We start from the raw sequence: 12,456 nt of genomic DNA, 5'->3' as shown, positions 1-12,456 counted from the left end.
TGTCGGGGCTGCGGTGGGGTGGGGTGGGGTGGAGGGGTGGAGGGGTAGGGTAGGGGGTGGAGGGGGTATAATGGGGAGGGCATAACATCAAGAGGAGCTGAAGTATGGAGAGGGGGAGGGGGGGGGGGGGGCGCTTGCCTGAAGTGAATCCGGTTGTTGTGATCGAGAGCACATTGCTCTTTGAAGGGGAAAGGAGAGGGGTTGAGGCAGAGAGGGGGAGGGGGGAGGGGGATTTTAGGTTTTTTCGGAGAGGGGAGGGGAGTGCATGCTTGGAGGAGGTGGCCTGAAGGGTCCAATGCGAGAGGAGGATCGCAGAAGAGGAGACGCTCCCTACTGCACAGCAGAGCAGGAGCAGGGATGTTAGTGTTGGGACCAGGAGGTGGATTTGTCTCTAGGGAGGGGGATGTGTCTCTAGGGAGGGGGATGTGTCTCTAGGCAGAGAGGAGGTGGATGTGTCTCTAGGGAGAGAGGAGGGGGATGTGTCTCTAGGGAGGGGCAGAAAGGAGGGGGATGTGTCTCTAGGGAGGGACAGAGAGGAGGGGGATGTGTCTCTAGGGAGGGGGATGTGTCTCTAGGGACAGACAGAGGTTGTAGCGGTGATGCAGAGTGTTAGTTTAGTTTATGAGCAGGTAATCTCCACATGTGTCAGAGAGTGAAAAGAGGTAAACAGAAGGAAGGAAGGAAGGAAGGAAGGAGGGGATTATTGAATGTAATGAATACTGCTCCTAGTTTCACCATTGCCCTACATTTCTCAAGAATTCTAATATGTGGGCACAGTGTTTGTTTTATGATGGTGAAGATCATTTGATTTGAAATTAAAGTCGGACTGAAGTAGAGTGAGTTATGAAGTGAAATTCGTTTTTTTTTTTTCGTTTTTTCTTAAAGCATCGTTGATTCGTGAATGTTGTTGCTCTTATTTTCAGACACTTGGGCTTTAGGCCCAGACGGCTCTTACTGACTGGATTAAAAGATTGTGAGCCGTGGTGTGGCGTGGTGTGAGTCTGCTCGTAATGCTGGCTCTGTGAGATTGCTCTCTCTCTGGATGTAAACAGATTTCTTAAACTGCCCCAAACAGATAGTTAGAGGGTTGGGTCTTCAGCCACGGCCAATATGGAGCCATTCCTGTGGCGTGTGGTCTCTGACAGGGGCAAGAGAGGAGACATGCAACTAATGTGTGTGTGTGTGTGTGTGTGTGTGACACACACAGACATTAGTAAACCCACACACACACACACAGACACACAAATAGTTTGCTGTGTTGACTTGGTGGTGTCACTGCAACTAAGCAACCGCAGGTAGCACCATCCAGCACAGAGACGTCCTGGCACCAGCGCTGTTTACCCACCTTTCTCCCTCTCTCCTTTCTGGAGGATCACTCTATCCCTCCCTCTCTCCTTTCTGTGGGATCCCTCTATCCCCCTCTCTCCTTTCTGTGGGATCCCTCTATCCCTCCATCCCTCCTTTCTGGAGGATCCCTCTATCCCTCCCTCTCTGCTTTCTGTTGGATCCCTCTATCCCCCTCTCTCTCCTTTCTGGAGGATGCCTGTCCCTCCATACCTCCCTCACTTCCTCTCTCATTTTTTAGCTGGTGCCTCTTCATCCCTCCCTCCCTCCCTCGTTCCTCTATCCCTCCATCAATCCCTCCCTCGTTCCTCTCTCCCTCCATCCCTCCATCCCTCCATCCCTCCGTCCCTCAGCCCTGCGTCTGCAGTACCTCACACATCCCGGCCCCCCCTCCTCTCCCACCACATCCGTGCATAAATCACTAATTGATGGATAGATTTCATATCCGTCCTGCCAGGAAGTCGGTTCGGGCCGACACACACACACACACACACACACACACACACACACACACACACACACACACACACACACACACACACACACATGGACTTCAATTGGTTTAATATCTGCTTCCAATAAGAGGCCCATGCCCACGTGCCCACCACTCTCTCATCCTGCCCCTCAGCAGGGCCCAGCAGTGTGTGTGTGTGTGTGTGTGTGTGTGTGGAGTGAACACACACGGAAGTAATCTTCCATTCCAGGTGGTCTTTGGTAACATTTCTACTACGCCTTCAAAAGACTTCTGGGGCCTTTTCCCCTTTGAGAAAGCCGTACTCCGAGACCCATGTGTTAAAAAACTGGGCTCTTTCATTTAACAGCTCTGTTATAAAACAGCACAGTGGAGAGGGCGAGTGGCCCCATCAGACAGGAGCAGTGCTCTGGGTCTCTATGGGGCCCTATGGGGCCGCCCCGAAATATGGGCCACACCTGTTAAATATACACATCCACAGCTTCACACAGACACATGCACCCCCCCCCCCACACACACACACACACACACACACACACACACACGCACTTCCTTCCTTTACTCACCTTTCAATCCTGTCTTTCCAATAAACCTTTGAGCATTTCTTAAGAACTAACATCACAGACATGCTATTGTTCTTTGCTTCGGTTGTACACATTGAGGGACATGTGTATCACTACATTTTCCTAAAAAGGTCTAAGATATTGCCGCGTCTCCAAAACAGTCTGGGTTATGACTTACCCACCCGCCTGCCGGTCACAAATGGTGAAAACTGATTTCACGTGTGCGTGCTGCAGATCAGGCCTCTGCCATGACCAATTAAAACATGGGGGTTTGTGGAGCGTATGGGGCCCAGTTAGCACATATGTATACAATACACTAGAATATCATAGTGTGTGTGCGTGTGCGTGTGCGTGTGCGTGTGCGTGTGCGTGTGTGTGTGTGTGTTAGATAGGGTAAGTGAATACCTTTGTTAGTGAATTCAGTTCAGGTGTGAGTGTGTCTGTGGGTGTTCGTCTGTCTGTGTGTGTTTTACGTCTCTGTGTGTGTGTGTGTGCGTGAGTGTGTGATTTTCTTCTTGATGGTCTACTGAGTATCACTCTTTTTTCTTCCCCCTGTAACTGACAGTGTTTGTATAGAGGGAGGGATGGATTTCCTTGCCCCGCTGGAAGTGACATCACATCAAGCGGGCTGCTGTCCATCTCTAGGTGACCTCATATCCTGTGGTCAACCCTCATCTTTGTGTTAGAATGATAATCTAAAGGAGACACAGTGAAAGATCAAAAAAATAAAACATACATGAAAAAAGGAACACAATTGTATCAAATTAGAAGATGAAAACAATTATTTATTTTTCGTAAAACAAACTACTTTTAAGACGAGAAATTCAACACAGTTTATCCATACGTATGGCCGACACACTTTTAAGGTTTCACATCACACAAAATCAGTCGCAGCGCGAGGGTCGTTTCACACCAACACACACCTATTTACACTCTCATCTCAGACACCCGCCGGCTGTTCGGTCACACGTCTCAATTACAGCTGAACAGACTCCGTGGAATTTAGTCTTGTGTCGTTCAAAGCGATTCTGTGGAACAGTGAACAGGAAAATATTAGTGAAGACTGTCTGGGTGTTGTCTATGGAGATATGCCTTTTACTCAGACTATGATTTTCACATCTCACCTCCTTTTTGGCTGTTTATCCTAATGGGGTTGTTTTCTTTTACAGTATTCAAAGTGATTATCACTTGCGGGACCTTGACAAACACCCTGAAATGACTTGTGTGTATGCGTGTGAGATAGTGTGTGTGTGTGGGTGTGTGGCCTACCTACCAGGACATATTGTAATATATTGAGTGTTTAGTGCCAAGGGTGTAATCTGTGTGATCAAATATATACTTTACTAAACTATGTGGAAAATCAAAACACTTGAAGGAGCTCCTGGTCCTCTCTCAATGCTTTAAACTGTCCAGGGCAATGTCCAGTGGCTAGGACCTGAGGTAACCTGATGATAAAAAAATATATATAAATATTATTTTCTAAATAAAAATTGAAATGAATTCAAAACCTGTTTGACTGTTGTCATTTTGTATGCTGTGTGTGTGAAGATCGTGCTTGTAGAAAGGAGAGTGCAGTGATCTCCCTTTGTGAAAAGCTATTTTGACGCTGCGAATATTAACGGAGACTCAGAACAATGATGATAGCAATATCTTGGAGGAATTTCACAGCGCAATAACAAAACAATGGCTGTATTGGGAATGGATTAATTAAAATACATAAATTGTACTAGCTGTCACTTGTGTGTAATGAAAATGTTCCAACGGTCTAGTGGCCTTGACAATAACTTTCACACTGGCCCTTTAAAGCGCGCTGGGGGGGTGGAGATCACAAAGGGGGAAAAAAAAGAAAACGGGTGAATCCACTAGTGCGACATCGCACAGTGAATAGACTCACAGACGCTCCGCGCTGGGTTACGTGAACCTTCCCCGGCTAGTAACTGAGCAAGAGAAAGGCTAGTTTTCCATCCAGCATATTATAAGAAAATCCCTTGTGTCCGTCTATTACTTCGCGATAAAGTGAGAGAGGAACTGTTCCTTTAAACAAAGGGAATTTGCTGTGAACTTAGCGGTGAAGACGATTCCCATTCACTCCCATTTCACGAACTTCGCCACAGTAAGTGACATTTTATTTTCTCTATTTATGTTTAGCATAACAGCGGTTGTTAAACTATTTGTTTAAAACCACGTGGCCACTTCAACTTCAAACTTTATTGTCTCGTTAAAGGGCTTTAAACGAGACCCCCCACAACAGAGGCATAGACACTTAAATGTATTTTTCTAGCAAGTTATTCCCGGGGAGCCGTCTGACTAGTGGAATCAACGACGGGCTTTGGGACAACACACTCTGCACTACAGATTAAATGTTTCAAAATCAGCAGGCCGTGGGCTCTGCGGCAGTCAGCGCCAGGCAGTCTGTCGATGACTTCTGTGGCCTCTTCATCACCATCAGCCCATATGGAACAGACGGAGTGAGCTTGAGCAAGTTCATTGTGCGCCGAGTAGGCGACTAGACGACTAGTACAATGTCCCCACGACTGTCTCATTGTCTTCAACGAGCCCTTTCACAACGCTCTGTTGTTGTGTCCTATACTCCTCAGCCAGTCACGGGAGTTGAGCTAATTCAAGACCAGATTTATCTTAAAAAGGTCTCTATTACACTCCGTGGACATTGCTTTGGCTCTTTCGCCATTGCTTTTCGCAATACCTTAGCGTGGTTAACCTGACCCGGTGGTGCGCCTAAAATACATAAAAAAAAAAAAAAAAGAGTTCACTCAAATCTTGTGACTCAGTGGACTACAGGAGTTGACGAAATTGCCTGGGGTTTTCTGCTGCCCGTGTCACCCCTGTGAATGTTTATCAGCATGTTTTGAAGAAGTCTTGTGATATGGGCTAGGCTCTCTCGCCCTCTCTCACTGATCAAATGAGTACAGATAGCTTGGTGTTCTCCAGACTCATCCTACTTTGTTTGCCCTGTAATCACCGCAGGACATTGCCCATGATAAGCACTTTTTGGTTAGATACGTTAGTTGTGAGGACTGATTAAGGACTGCTAGAGCGGGATAAGGCTGTGTGGGTGTGTGCGAGAGATTTGCACAAACCATATTACATAGTTAAGCTTGGCGCTCGCTTGTCAGACATGATAACCATTCAAACCATGGCCCCGAAGCAGATTTGCATAACGCCTTTTGGCACACTGCTCGCTTGTGATTGGACTGTTTCCTTTTGGTCTAAACGCCAGAGCAGAAATCTCTCCATGCCGGGTGTGTATTCAAATACGCGTGTTTCATCCCCATGTTAACTTTCAGATGGAGCTTTAATGGTTGTCGCAAAGACCACTGCTCTGGAACAAATCGCGATGACCGCTTTCAGATGTTTACTAGCTAACAGATATCGCATTGGCTCCCCTCTCACTGAAAGAGTAATTATGTAATGGAGCAGAGAAAGTGGTGGCGTAAGCAGTACCACTCCATGGCTGCGTTAAAAAACGGGTCATGACACACACACACACACACACACACACACACAAAAACGGGTCATGACACCGTCCAGCTGAGCACACAGTAACGCATAAATTTGACCCCAAGTAGAACTTTTTAGTTCTCTATTGGATTTAGAATAGTGTCATAACACTGGGCTGGAAGACGAGATTTTGTTTAGTTTATTCATATTTTTAATGTTTCAATGGCTTAGCCACACAAACTCAAGGCCGTGTTTTTTTCTGTTTTTGTTTTTTTAACAAATATTTATTTTAATCCCACGTAGGGGTTTCCCGGGTTGTGCCTAACTGCCAAACTGAAGCCGTTTTTCCGCTTCGTTAGCCTTTCGCCCTGGGGCCCGTTGGGATGAAACAACAAAATTATTCAGGCGCAACCCCAAATCTGTGGCAGCGATTTGTGTGGGCCCACGAGAGAGTCTGATCGAACTTTAATGGGCCATTTCTGCCAAAGTATTCCTGCCGAAGTGTTGCTGTCTGCATATATATATGTGTGTTTGTGTGGTGGTTTATGTGGTATGAATCATTAGGAGTGATCTTTCTCCTCATTGCTCACGTCTAGAGAGTGCAGCCCCTTTCATGACCTATGACCCCTGTCTGCCAAGGGGCCCTGTTGGTCTGCCCTGTGAGTGTGTGAAGAGGGTGGTGTGTCGTGTTGCCTTGGCGATAACTCTCCCTGCCATCTTTCACTGCCCCAAGGTCAGGGCCTAGTATTTGCTAGACAAAGCAGACACACACACACACACACACACACACACACACACACACACACACACACACACACACACACACACACACAAGACTAAACGGAGGAGTGAAGATACAAGTGCAAGAAAACAAAACTAGACTGATGATGTCAAGCCCTCATTCTTTAAAAAAAATAATTTTTACTTTCTATCTCTTTTAACCTTTGCCCCCATCTGACATGATTTTCCACCCTCTATCTCTCACTTTCCCTCTATCTCTCTCTCCTCCCTCCCTCTCTCTCTCTCTCCTCTCTCTCTCTCTATCTCTCTCTCTCTCCCTCTCTCCCACTCTCTCTCTATCTCTCTCTCTCCCTCTACTTTCTCTTCTCTTTGCTCGGTTACTTAGGGGATTGCCAGGAGAGGGTTGGGAGGCGAGTGTGGCGAAAAGGGTTCCAGGATTTATGAGGCTCTTGGTCTGCCTCCCTGTTAATGCACTTCTAATTGATAGCTCCTTCATCCTTTTCCCTCTCTCTCTCTCTTTCTCTTTCTCTTTCTCTCTCTCTCTTTCTCTCTCTCTCTCTTTCTCTCTTTCTCTCTCTCGACATTCTCACGTTCTCAGCCTCTCCAGCCTTCATCTACTGTAAGTGTGTCCAAACCTGGCCCAATCAATGAGCTCTCCCTACTCTCAGTGCTCTGTGCTCTATTCTTTATGCTCTGTGCCCTGCCTGTCTGGGCACTGCGGGTCTAAAGTGTCCCGTGTTGCCAGAGTAACTGTGAGAAAGAGCCCAGACTCACCTGACCGCCTGCTCACGTGCTCCTGCTCCAGCTCCTACTCTTTCTCCAGCTCATGAATGTGTCTCTAGCAGACCGGAGGGCTGCGGCAGTCCAGGCAAACTGCTCACGTCGAGCTGCCCTTTTTCTGTGGGGTTGCAGCTTTTTCTCTCTCTCTCTCTCTCTCTCTCTCTCTCTCTCTCTCTCTCTCTCTCTGTGTCTTTCTTTCTTTCTTTCTTTCTTTCTTTCTTTCTCTCTCTCTCTCTCTCTCTCTATCTATCTCTTTCTCTCTCTCTCTCTTTCTCTCTCTCTCTCTCTCACACCCTCCCCTCTCTCTCTCTCTCTCTTTCTCTCTCTCTCTCTCTCGCTCTCTCTCTCTCTCTCTCTCTCTCTCTCTCTCTCGTTCTGCAATTCACTCCCCTCATCCTATGCACATTCTCTCTTTGTCTCTTTCACACTCACTCTCTCCCAATATCACTCTCTCATCCCGTTCTCCCTATCATTCTCTATCTCTCTCCAACCCTCTCTCTCTCTCTCCATCCATCCCTCCCTCTCCCCCTCTCTTCGCTGGGGTTTTGGCCGGGTGCCCGTCTGAGTGAGTGAGTGAGTTCTGAGGTCAGAGGTCAGCCTCTCTGCAGTGTAAACTCACATGGGAGGGAGGGAGGGAGGGAGGGAGCGAGAGAGAGAGAGAAAAAAAAGAGAGAGGTAGAAGTGAAGCTAACATGAGCACTTTCTCTTCTGAAAAGCGCTCCATTTGGTTGTTAGTTTTAAACTGAACAGCATGGATGTGTCTGCATTTAAGAGGGGAAAAAGGGATTCCAGCCAGTGTGTGAGGGAAGGCGGCTGTTTACTCACTTCTCCTCAGCTCACCCAAACACTGGGCAGAACTATCTGATGGAATCACAGATTTACTCTACGCAAATCCATCCACTTGTGTGTTACATCAACTTGCCTAACTTGAGAGTTGAGACTGCCAAAAGAGAAGCATCATAATACTGAGGCATAGTCACATTAAGCTGTGTGTGTGTGTGTGTGTGTGTGTGTGTGTGTGTGTGTGTGTGTGTGTGTGTGTGTGTGTGTGTGTGTGTGTGTGTGTGTGTGTGTGTGTGTGTGTGTGTGTGTGTGTGTGTGTGTGTGTGTGTGTGTGTGTGTGTGTGTGTGTGTGTGTTCTGGCCCAACAGAATAGTAATTGAGAGTAAGCTGCTTGTCGGCTGCTGCCTATAGTGGACTGCTCTAGCATGCTACTTTAGTCCAGTGGTGTTCTGTAGATCTGGAGCTTAACCTCCTTGGTCTCTCATTAAAGCATCACAACACTGCCTCTGAGTCTGAAGAATTCCCTGTCCCAGCTGTTATCGCGATCTTTGAACTATTGGCTAATGACCAAACATATGCCCTAATCTTTCCATTGAGCCAGAAATTCCGGAGTGCCGTGGCCATGAATGAAGCACGCGTCTTTTCGCAACGATCAATATTGGCTGAATGACCTCTGTGTGTGTGAGAACTACGTCAAGAGTCAGGATACCGGAGATCCCTTTGATTGGGATTCAAAGGAGTCATCTTTGAATGTTGGTGGGGTATAACTGGGTTTTGGGACAAAGGCCAGTTTGTTTCGAATGAGGGGAAACCTCTCCGCAGGAGTTAGGAGTCGGGCCTTGTCCCTGGCCCAATCCAAACAACTGTAGAAAGGAGGAAAGCGTCGATTTGAGGCCACACCTCAGCCTTTTACTGCTCTGTGGATGCACAAAGCCAAACATCGCTGGACCAATCAGGGTTTTTAGAGACTTCCATGTCCAGCGTAGATTTTAAAGGCAGAAATAGGAAACTTCACAATTTGACCAGAAGATTATTGTTTTTTTTCTTCCTCAATGCACCTTTTAAATATGTATGGTATTCATGCTAACAGATGAAGTGTTTAGAACTATAACATGTATACCCTTTGAAGATTAGGTTCAGTTACAGTTATTACTTTGTGTAAAAGGCCTAAATGATTCATCTTCATATCTTATTGTGTGAAGCTTGAAAGCTGTCACTGAATGGGAGCAGTACATCGATAAACATCTGCACTACTAGTTTCAACTGACTGCTTCTGTAATCAACACTCAGCTCTGTGACATTTCAAGTCCCCTACGGAATTGTTATTGTTGGATCTTCAGCCCTCCTTTGTAAGGAAAGGCATTGTTACATCAGTGAGAACTTCTGAGTGTTCCGCTGTGATTGTTGTACAGTCGCTATGGCAAAGAGACTGCCTGGCGTTCTGTAAACCGGTTGAGGACGGGCCTTGGCTATCAAGTTGCAGTTTCAAGTGCTTCCTGTCCCGTTTCTTCAGAATTTTCTTCTGGGTGAGCCCGAATTCCAAAGGTGAGGAGGCATCGCAGGTTCCTGTCAATCAGGGCTCACATTTAGTTGTCACTTGCCTATTACGTGACTTGACAGCTGAGATGATCGTCCCTGACTCGTTTGGTAAGATTTTGACATAGCTTTCCTTTGAACTGGTCATTCCACTGTCGCATTTTTTCGAGAGACAATACAATGCTCTGGCTGCCAGCAGTGTCTTAGCCGCCGACCTACCACAATACGGTAGCAGCTGTTTGAGCGACTTGGGGGTTAGTGCCTATGATGACCTCAGTGGCTTTCACGTCTAGGTCCTTTGTGATTGGCTCATTAATGCTTCCTTAGTCTCCTCATTACATAATGGGTGCACAATAGTCTCTTCATTACATAATGGGTACACTCTCCTCAGTCTATTGTTGTTGGTGCACTGACCTGCTGAGAAGCCCCACTTATGGGTCTGGGGAATGTAGTTCATACGTGTGTGTAGTTCTGTGGCCATTGTGGTTGTGTTCTAGGAGATGAGGCCCTTTCCCTTGTTTTTCCCGTGGCTGTGGCCCTGTGTTTAGTGCTTGGTGGCCATTGTTCTGATGTGCCGTCAGTTTTGTGCATTGCTTTTGTTTTGAGCTGTATTATGGCTGTGCTGTGCTTTTTGTTGGGCTGTGCTGTGTTGCACTGCCTATAGCTGGTCAGTAAGAGAGAGAGAGAGAGAGTGTGTGTGTGTGTGTGTGTGTGTGTGTGTGTGTGTGTGTGTGTGTGTGTGTGTGTGTGTGTGTGTGTGTGTGTGTGTGTGTGTTCACAGTCCAATACCCCCCCCCCCCCCCCCATTGTTCTGTCCACTGCCCTCTGGACTCTGAGTCCACTGTGACAGGTGGAGTCCCCTGAGCATGTGACTGCTGAAAGAACAAAACAGAAATGCTTTCTTTTCTTTCTTTCTCTACCTCTCTCTCTCTCTGTCTATCACTCCCCCTTCATTCTTGCATCTCTTTCTCATTGTCCACTCTTTACTTTTCTCCCTCTCTTTGCACCCCTCTTTTTTTTTACCTCTGCTCTTCATCAATTTATCATTCTCTCTCTCTCTCTCTCTCTCTCTCTCTCTCTCTCTCTCTCGTTCTCATAACCCTCTGTGAGTGTGTCCTTGGAGACTATGACTAGTGGCAGTGGAAACCTGATCCTCTTGATTCATATCTCCCCTCTCTCTCTCTCTCTCTCTCTCTCTCTCTCTCTCTCTCTCTCTCTCTCTCTCTCTCTCTCTCTCTCTCAGCACTATACCCACTACATGCCCCACAGGGTCACATCAGCTCGCTGAAATACGGCTCTGCTCATAGCGGACCAGTGAAAGGATGAATGTCCGTACACTGTATATTTTCCTCCCAAAAACGTTTAATATGCAACGTTGAAACATTGGTCTAAACCTTTTCCCCCCTCAAACGCCTGCTGTTTGTAGCCATGTTATATTCAATAGTGTACAATAACGTTGTTTTTAATGGGGGGGGATAGCTTGGTTAAAGCTCAGGCTGTGTGTGTGTGTGTATCCTATATGAGTGTGTGGGTGTATCCTATATGAGTGTGTGGGTAGGTGAGAACAGATGGTGTTTACAGTGCAGTACAACCCTTCAAGAAGCTGTTGATGGACGGACACACCCACACCCACACACCCACGAAAGTACCATGATAACCGAGAGTACCCTGCCACTTGAGTCCTCGTTCGGGGAATTCTCCCCTGTCATTCACCGTCCCACGTCCTCCTCACACACACCTGCGCCCGAGGGTGAACCGACTACAGTGAGGGCCTGCCCGAGACGGAAACCCAGATAGCACCTGAAGGCAGAGCTCATGGTAAATGAGCATACGTGTAACTCTAGCTCACACACAGACTGCGTACGACTGAGACTGAGTGTGATGTGTGTGTGTGTGTGTGCGAGCACTCAAAGGGCCATTGTTAGCGCGGAGGAAGAAGAAGAGCATGCCTGGGATATTTATTTAATATGATGTTTAACTCGGATGAGATGGCCTTTTTTGTAATCCTATCAGGGGGGGGGGGGGATTTCCTCCGCAGCACACACAGGCTTGATGTGATCTGCATCTGGAGTGACACTGTCCGGTTTGGGGCGTGTGAGAGGCAGACAGAAGCCAGTGGTTTAGTGTCGTATAAACCGCGTATAAACTTCCGGACGGCTCCTTTGAACGAACAGGGCACACAGGTCATGAATTGTAGCCCTGTGTATGTGTGTGTTGTGTCTGTTTATGTTTGTGTGTGTGTGTGTGGGGGGGGGGGGGTTGTGTCTGTGTATGTTTATGTGTGTGTGTGTGTGTGTGTGTGTGTGTGTGTGTGTGTGTGTGTGTGTGTGTGTGTGTGTGTGGGGGGGGGGGGGTTGTGCCTGTGTATGTTTATGTGTGTGTGTGTGTGTGTGTGTGGGGGGGTTGTGCCTGTGTATGTTTGTGTTTGTGTCTGTATGTTTATGTTTGTGTCTGTTATTTACCACCTCCACTGATAGAAACTCCTACATAGCTGAGCACCACTCCTCTCCGGTGAGGAACCTCACACAGGAAGTTCCACTAGATCTGAATTGAAGTGGAGAAATAGGAAGGAAAGGCCAGAGAGGCAGAGAGAGGCCAGGCTGTGTGTGTGTGTGTGTGTGTGTGTGTGTGTGTGTGTGTGTGTGTGTGTGTGTGTGTGTGTGTGTGTGGGGGTCAGTCAGTCAGTAGGAGTTGCTGCATTGGCAGAACACTGGCCGCCCTGTGCCACTCTGCTCTCTGTTGCTTATCTTTCTGGTGATTTGGCACATTTTTTCAACC

The 12,456-nt window shown here is 47.3% G+C and overlaps 1 protein-coding gene across 1 annotated transcript in view; it reads left to right on the top strand.

Annotated features, from left to right (window-relative positions):
* Positions 1 to 4,210: 4,210 nt before the first annotated feature.
* Positions 4,211 to 12,456, top strand: part of cdc42ep4b (CDC42 effector protein (Rho GTPase binding) 4b) — a 27,324-nt gene continuing 19,078 nt past the window's right edge. Inside the window, exon 1 of the mRNA XM_012814430.3 lies at positions 4,211 to 4,492. The gene's annotated coding sequence lies outside the window, so the exon portion shown is untranslated. The remainder of the gene's footprint in view (positions 4,493 to 12,456) is intronic.

This window comes from Clupea harengus, chromosome 23 (genome assembly GCF_900700415.2).
Source record: "Clupea harengus chromosome 23, Ch_v2.0.2, whole genome shotgun sequence".
Lineage (NCBI taxonomy): Eukaryota > Metazoa > Chordata > Actinopteri > Clupeiformes > Clupeidae > Clupea > Clupea harengus.
The sequence above is the reverse complement of the archived record's forward strand: the minus strand, read 5'-3'. Positions and strand labels throughout refer to the sequence as shown.